Below are 8863 nucleotides of genomic sequence, written 5' to 3'. Positions count from 1 at the left end.
TGTGCGCACGCGCACACTGCCCGTTTGCAGTCAGCGTAAGCCCACCCCTCATTACAGTCATCGCAAGCCCGCCCCTCAGGGGGCGTGGCTTGCGATGATCGAGAGTGCGATCTGCCCGTCAAAGATGGGCAGATCGTACGTTTTTTTAATCCCTTTACAACCATCGCAAGACTAAGGTCTTGCGATGGTTGTACAGTGTATGGCCACCTTAAGAGTGGAGACTTTCCCACCTCATTACAAACTGAGGATGTTGAAAATAATTATTGTTATAATATCAAAAACATTCTTCCTTTTTCTTTACTTTTGCATCGGACACCCTACGTAAAGTACTACACATCTACCTGATCTGATAATGAAATGATGTGTTGGGCTAGATACGTTGACGACGTTCTTGTACTCATAATAGTGGAGACTTTCCCACCTCATTACAACCTGAGGATGTTCTGATATTTTTATAACATGAAAAGCATTCTTATTTTTTACGTCCGACACCCTATGTGAAGGACCACTCATCTACCTGATCTGATAATGAAAGGATGTGGTGGGCTAGATACGTTGACGACGTTCTTGTACTCATAAGAGTGGAGACTTTCCCGCCTTATTACAAACTGAGGATGTTGAAAATAATTATTTTTATAATATCAAAAACATTCTTCTTTTTTCTTTACTTTTGCATCGGACACCCTTGTACTCATAAGAGTGGAGACTTTCCCACCTCATTACAACCTGAAGATGTTCTGATATTTTATAACATGAAAAGCATTCTTATTTTTTACATCTGAAACTTAATGCATCAGATGATGGGGGATCTAGGTGGACTCCCTGTACTGCTCTCTCCTCTTACCCGGTGATGTGAGGGGCGGCTCATTCTCCATCATGAAGTCCTCACAGAGATGATCTTACCTCACCAATCCTCATAGCAGAACGATATCCGTGTTTAGTGTCAGTTGCTCACCTTTAATGTTATCTTGAGATGATTCCTCCTCTTCTCCGGGCTGCTGATAGTCCACAACGTACGTCTCCACTTCTTCATCTTTAACCTCAACTTTTATATACATGGGTTCTTCCTGCTAAATGATAGAGAAGAACAATGAAACGTGAGCACCGATGAGGTGACATAGAAGAGTACAATCCCATACAGTAGGGAGGAACTTTGCATACTACCCATCTACCTCATCCTGGTGAAGGACGCAGCGATGTTCTGGAGTTGAATTGCCGGAAGATCTCTCTGGTGGGTTCCTCTTACTGGATCCGTCTGTAGGAAACACACACACTGACTGAATACATTGTTTCTATGAGCCGCCTAACTAAAACTCCTAATAAATGTCGTCCCTGAGAAGAAGAAAGAAGACACCTTCTCTGCTCCCTCCACCACTGAACATCCCTCCATTGAAGATAAATCACTAGCTGAACTCAATTCGGAAACTAACTAGGGCTGTGGATCTCCTGGTGCCCTGTTGCACTCAGTGGTCCCAATGCCAAGCCCCACATCACTGCAGGAGTGTCAGGGGTTCCACCCGGACTTCACTGGTTTGCAGCATTCTGTCTTGGCTGCCATTTTACTCACCGGTGTTTCCTTCTTCGCCTGAGCAGACTCTGGAACGTTGCTCACTACTTCCAGGCTCCCTCTTATGGCCAGACAGGAGAGCATCACCTGAGAGAGCCAGATGGTAGTTTCCTGTCTCTGAGTGATGTCACCCCACTCACTATATATAAACCACTCAGTCCAGTCTGACCTTGTGGTCTTCCTGCTGCTCTGAGTATTCTGATTTTGTGTATGACCCGATCCTGGCTGACGTTCTCCTCTGGCTGACGTTCTCCTCCTGGCTGACGTTCTCCTCCTGGCTGACGTTCTCCTCTGGCTCCTGGCTGACGTTCTCCTCTGGCTCCTGGCTGACGTTCTCCTCTGGCTCCTGCTCCTGGCTTGTTCCTGATGACGCTGATCTCTGTGTTCCTCACCTGGCTTGGACGACTACCCACTCCGGCTCCTGACTCTGGCTTGTTCCGGTTTATGATTCTTGCTTGCTCCTGTGGACACTCTTCCTAATAAATATTTCACACCTTTCGCTTGTCTGGTTTTCATTGTGCTCTGACAAGGAGATAGTACTGACATGAAGGTCATCCTGAGGAACCATTGAGACCAGAAGATCTACAGTCGTGGAAATGTTGGTTTCTGAAGGAACCTCAGCTGGAGATTTCTCCTCAAAGCATGGGTGACGGGAGAGGGAAGTATTTACTTTCTTCCTAACAGTCAGTGTTTCTAAGGAATTTTAGTTGGGTGGCAGGCTCACTTTAAAAATAAATCCCCCTCTTACCCAGATCGGTGATGGGGCGGCTCATTCTACGTCGTGACATCCCTGTAGATGGCATCTTACTCATTGACGTGAAGGTCTACAGATCCTCAATCCATATACTAAACCCGTTCCTGTACTCCGGGTTTTATTCTCACCTGTGTGGATATCTGGAGAAGATCCCTCCTCTTTAATTGTGTCCGTAACCCCAACTTCCTCCGGAGACTGCTGATAGTCCATCACATAGACCTCCTCTTCTTCCTCTTTAACTTCAACTTTCAGGTACATCGGTTCCTCAAGCTGAACCAACAGAAAATAAGATCTTCACAAAACGTGACCAGCGATGAGACTCCAAAGAGGAGAACTTCCTAAAGTCTATAGACACTCTACGTTCTCCACACCTACCTGACCATGGTGGGGGACGGTGAGATCTTCCTGGGTGGGGTCCCGGGAATACAGAGGACGGGGACATCTCTCTGGTGGGTTCCTCTTACTGGATCCATCTGTAGGAAACACACACACTGACTGAATACATTGTTTCTATGTGTGTATCAGATGATGGGGGATGTAGGCGGAGCCTCCGTACTGCTCTCTCCTCTTACCCGGTGATGTGAGGGGCGGCTCATTCTCCATCACCACGTCCTTGTAGAGATCCCGGTGTCCTTCTAGATACTCCCACTCCTCCATGGAGAGATAGACAGAGACATCCTGACACCTTATAGGAACCTGACACACACAATGATACAATGAGCTACATCAATGTATAATCATAGTGTGTGACTGTGTGGGGGAGGGGACATTAGAGTGTAAGCTCTGGGGGGGGATATTTGACTTTAATATAAAAACAATACCTCCTCTGCTGCCAGTTCCAGCAATGTCTCCTCTCGACTTCCTCCTAATTCTGCTCTTACCCAAACTTCCTGTCTGTCCATGACATCACTTCCGGTCTATAGCTACAATAGAGACTTCCTGCCGGTGTGTTCCACTCAGTGTAGGTGAGGTCACCTGCTAGTGGAGAGTAGGGGAACTGCAGCTCTTGATTTGGAAGATTGCTACAAAGAGGCTTTGGAGGTTTGTGTTGGAAGTCACCCATCACATTGGGGATTCCTATCACAGCCCAGTGGGGGGCACGTCTCTCGTGAGTGCTTCATGGATATAATAAAGCCAACAACGGACATCATTATGACAGCCCCCGTAACCATGTTCCCCGGTGGAACTTCTCTACCTGTTCCAGATACTACATCCGGCAGTCCCACATATAGGACCTGTATCTGGAATCATTGTTACCACATCATCTGACAGCATCCTATGAGCGGTTTCCAAAGAGTATTCCACTACGTAAGAACCAAATCAAACACAACTTTTCAAACCCCTGTTCATTGGCTGTGACCCCCGTAGACTTCTTTATTTTATATTGGACCTCTCGGCAAGCAGTGTGTCCTCCAGTGATCAGCGGAGAGGGACTGCTCACCTATTCTTCTTCAACGTTTATCGATAGGTCAACTCCCCGAGCTACACCACCAACGCCATCTCTAAATACCATTCAAACCACCTTCTTCGTTCCTCCCGAGACCTCCACCTCTCTAGCTTCCTTGTCACCTCCTCCCATGGTGGCCTCCAGGACTTCTTCAGAGCCCTCTTTCATCTGCTGGTTCTCCCTACCCCAATCTGTCCACCTGTAGGCAACCCCCAACAACTGATCCCTCCGAGGAATCCTATCTCACCTCCACCCAACTTTTATCTTCTCCATCAACTCATCCCTCCGAGGAATCCTATCTCACCTCCACCTCCAACAACTCAACTTTTATCTTCTCCATCAACTCATCCCCCTCACAGTTATTACCTTTTGTATCACTCGCCCCTCCCCTTTTGTCAAAAAGAGTCTTGTACCTGCACTGTCTTCCTGTATACAGATAATAATAGGACATTGAGGTCACTCAGAACCATGAATAACCAATAAGGAGCTTCCAGGAGGCAATATCAACCCTGGATTGCCAGCAACCTTCTGAGAATGTCCTATCAGAGCACTCTTGGAGCCCCAGGCACTAGTATTGGGTGAGCATGCCTAAGGTCTCCTAAGGAATGGCTCTCAGAACGTTACATTCACTTCCATAGACCAGGGGTGGGCAACCTCCATGTGTGGTGAAACTACAAATCCCATGATGCATCTGTCTCCGGGAGTCATGCCTGTGGCTGGGAGAATATTGCAGTCATGGGATCTGTAGTCTCACCATGTTTGAAGGGCAAGAGGTTCCGAGCCCATAGAGGGACGCCCTTCTGCCATAGATGGACGCCATTCCCACAGGCGTCTGACTTCCATCACTCTGATCCGTGGCAGAACCGTATGATCTATAATAGTTGGTGGATATTCCATCTCCGCACTCACAGAAACACGTGTGCAGAGATACGGTAGCTAGAACCTATTGGACAGAAGCCCGATCATGGTCATTGGCTTTGAACGCCAACTGGCTTCTTTCTTATTAAGCTTCTCAGATAGCAGCGCGTCCACTGCCACTGACTATGTGTGATGGGAAGGAGGAGATTCTGTCTGCTACCAGAGGTGACAATGCCCACCAAATCTTCTAGTGTAAATTTCAGTGGTCCAAGGAAGGAAAACTGGCGACAGGAACATGGGTGGCCAGGGCTCATTGATGGACATGGGGAGCGAAGGAGGCCTCACCTAAAGGGTCTGCTACCGACAGCTTGGTGCCAGATACCACAGCGTACCTTCAGAGGTCCAGTGGAGTCCATGCCTGGACGGGTCAGGAGAAGGGGGACCTACTCAATATTAGGGGGGTCATCCAGATACCACAGCACACCTTCAGAGGTCTAGTGGAGTCCATGCCTGGACGGGTCAGGAAAAGGGGGACCTACTCAATATTAGGGGGGTCATCCAGATACCACAGCACACCTTCAGAGGTCTAGTGGAGTCCATGCCTGGACGGGTCAGGAGAAGGGGGACCTACTCAATATTAGGGAGGTCATCCAGATACCACAGCATACCTCCAGAGGTCCATGCCCGGACGGGTCAGAAGGTGGACCTACTCAATATTAGGGGGGTCATCCAGATACCACAGCACACCTCCAGAGGTCTAGTGGAGTCCATGCCTGGACGGGTCAGGAGAAGGGGGACCTACTCAATATTAGGGGGGTCATCCAGATACCACAGCATACCTTCAGAGGTCTAGTGAAGTCCATGCCTGGACGGGTCAGGAGAAGGGGGACCTACTCAATATTAGGGGGGTCATCCAGATACCACAGCATACCTTCAGAGGTCTAGTGGAGTCCATGCCTGGACGGGTCAGGAGAAGGGGGACCTACTCAATATTAGGGGGGTCATCCAGATACCACAGCATACCTTCAGAGGTCTAGTCGAGTCCATGCTTGGAGGGGTCAGAGAAGGAGGACCTACTCAATATTAGGGAGGTCATCCAGATACCACAGCATACCTCCAGAGGTCCATGCCCGGACGGGTCAGAAGGTGGACCTACTCAATATTAGGGGGGTCATCCAGATACCACAGCACACCTTCAGAGGTCTAGTGGAGTCCATGCCTGGACGGGTCAGGAGAAGGGGGACCTACTCAATATTAGGGGGGTCATCCAGATACCACAGCATACCTTCAGAGGTCTGGTGAAGTCCATGCCTGGATGGGTCAGGAGAAGGGGGATCTACTCAATATTAGGCTGGTGGGCATAATGTTATAGTTGATCGGTGTATGCGTCACTGATTTGTTATAGGACTACGCTCAAACACACGCCCCCAGCACTGTGACCACACTGTCATCGAGCCAGACACAGGGTGCCCATCGGAAGCCCATTGGATTGGCTCGTCATCATGTGATCACTGTGATAACCGATTACAGGATCAGGAAGCTGTCCAGGCCCTACTACACAGCTGAAAGTGCACACATAGGTGGTGTCCCCATGCATGTCAGGAGTAGGAGACTTTATTTTCTTTTTGTTTTTCTGGCAGTGGGTCACGGTTATGGCGAAAAATATACAGCTAACATTTAAAAATATATATTTCAGATTTTGGACCATTTCTTTCTTGATAATAAGAAATAAATCAGGATAGAAGCATTAACATTAACCACTAAATAAAGGCCCAACTTGCCCTGTAAAAAACAAGGTATAATTCACCTGGATACACTTAAGTAGTTGCATATACAGTTTACTAACACATGTACCATGCCAAAGTTGCAAAACTGGGTTCAGGAACTAAGATTTATTTTACCGCCATCATTAAGGGGATACAGATAACCAGTAACCAATGGGTATCTGTAATATGAAGTTCAGCTTTTGAGTTATTATAATAGAGTAGCCTTTCCTCACAGGAATTGCATGATTTTCTTTTTTTTCATTTATTGACTTTTCTCTTCTTGCCGGAGAAGTGTCAGGCTGTAAAGTCTGTTCTGTCTCCTCCCTGATACCACAGTCTATATAATGAAGGTTCTGTCAAGATTACATGGGATAAGACTAAAGGCTCCGTCAGCAGATGGGTCTGCATTATTTAGTAAAATATTAAAAATGTGATGAATGTGAAATGAAACTGTGGTCATGTGCTAAAACTGATTTTTCTATTGTCCATTAGGGAGCACAGCTTGATAATAGTCAACCTAGGGTTATATTGCTGCCTACATTGGAAATGGACACTATTCACATAGAAAAAATACGGCCAGATTCTTGAGACTATAACCCTCCCAATTCACACCTGCTTCATTTTACGTGGTGTTCTTAGGATAATGAATGTTTACTTCTCTTTTGCTATAGGTGACAACCACTATCAGTTTGTGGCCCATTCCTTCAGCCTTACTTTGACCCCAAAATATCCACAAAGGTCCGTGCACCACTTCTTAAGCTGGTCATACACCTATGGATTATCTGCAGATTTTCTATGGTCAGATAGAAAAAGAGCAACAGATTCCCCCTTCTACTCCTTTAGTTTTCTATATGCCTGTTCCTATTTATCCTGTGATCAGTATAACCCTGGGTCACTTATCAAGCTATGTCCCTAAATGAACTCAGAGTAAAGGATTTAACATTGATTGCATTAACAACATATTTTCTCTATTCACAGAGCTAACAGGTCTGGCACAGATATAGGTGAGAGTGACCCCGTAGCCTGGTTTGAGCTGGAAGAGGAATGGGATGAAGTGGACATCAGGATGCAACAATGTAAAACTGCCAAGGTAGGTAAACATACTAGCACCGGGCTAAGCATCTTTAAAAGAGAATTCTTGTTTAAAGAGGACCTGAACCGTTCCCAAAAAAGGCAAGCACAAGGGCAAATGACTAGTCATTGACTGTATTTACTGCAAACCCCCTGCATCTGATTCTTTTCCCCATTACTGAGTTACCAAGCCTTCCTCTGTACTGTTTCTGTGTGGAGGTCACCATCTCGGTAGAGAAGCAAAGCTTTGTGTCTTCATGTCAGAGCAGCCCTCTTTATGACTGGTGATGAAATATTTAAGAAACCACAAGAGGGGTGGTCAGTTGCAATGTTTAAACCTTTAGCATTGGGGGTTACTTACTTGATCACACACTCCTACACTGCTCTCTCTTCCCCAAATGAGGCCGGGACTTTTACAATAAAGATAAAAAAATAGAAGAAAAAAAAAGAATGGGTAGAGGGCAGGCCTCTATTTGACACTGGGACTTTACTTGCACTGTGGGGCGGAAATTTCTCCACCAAACATGACGGTCTATTTCAATGTCTGATGCTGCAACACAGAGAGTGTTTCAGCGCTTAGTGCCCTCTGCTGCTCTGGTGGCCGATGGGTGGCGGACCCAGCCCAGCACACTGTAAGCTGCGTGTGGCTAACGGGCTGTGTATTTGGCAGCACTAATTTAAAGACTGGACTTGGGGAGGGGGAGTGGGACTTGGGGGAACACGGAAATATCCATCACTATTCTCTTTTCTTGTGGTTAAGCTGGGAATTAGTTCGCTGTCTTTGGACAGCATCCAATACTTACTGAATACAGTACTTGCTGAGCACATTATAGTAGGATCCATATACACGGTGTATATTGCTGTCCTTTTTAACTATTTCTTTATTAGGGGTCACAGTTCTAATCGTGAGTTATGATTGTTTGATGAAATGTGGATTTTCTCTTGAATACATTTATCTTTTGAGTGGTCTTTTATGCAGATTCTTTGAGATTAGAAGTGCTACCCTAAATTTACCATGAGGAAAGGAGACATTTGTTTTGCTAAATTGTTTTACTTTCAAGTCATTTAATCATGGGGCTGCAGGGTCAGGCAAAACTGTCCTTAACCTCCTGCCGTCTGCCCGTTGTGAAAAAACGGACGGACAGCAGACTCACATGGGCGGGTTGCCGTCATGAGACGGCTTTCTTTTTCTGCTTGCGCTCGTCCCCGGGCAGAAAAGACCCCCCGTTCTTTACAGCCGTTACCGGCTGTTTGATAGACATACGATCGGCGGCTCTATAGCCTGCCGATCATATGTATGTGCTGCCTGGCTGCGCTCCCCCCCTCAAGTGCCGCTGCTGCTGCCCCCCCTCCTGACCCATCACCTTCAATCCCAGGATCCGCTAGCCCATCGGGACCGG

General features: G+C 46.9%; 1 pseudogene; it reads right to left on the bottom strand.

The window, feature by feature from the left end:
• The window catches only part of LOC108802357, a 38594-nt pseudogene that overhangs the window by 8053 nt on the left and 21678 nt on the right, over nucleotides 1–8863 (bottom strand).

This window comes from Nanorana parkeri, unplaced genomic scaffold, assembly GCF_000935625.1.
Source record: "Nanorana parkeri isolate BGI_ZX_2015 unplaced genomic scaffold, ASM93562v1 scaffold2824, whole genome shotgun sequence".
Taxonomy (NCBI): Eukaryota; Metazoa; Chordata; class Amphibia; order Anura; family Dicroglossidae; genus Nanorana; species Nanorana parkeri.
The sequence above is the reverse complement of the archived record's forward strand: the minus strand, read 5'-3'. Positions and strand labels throughout refer to the sequence as shown.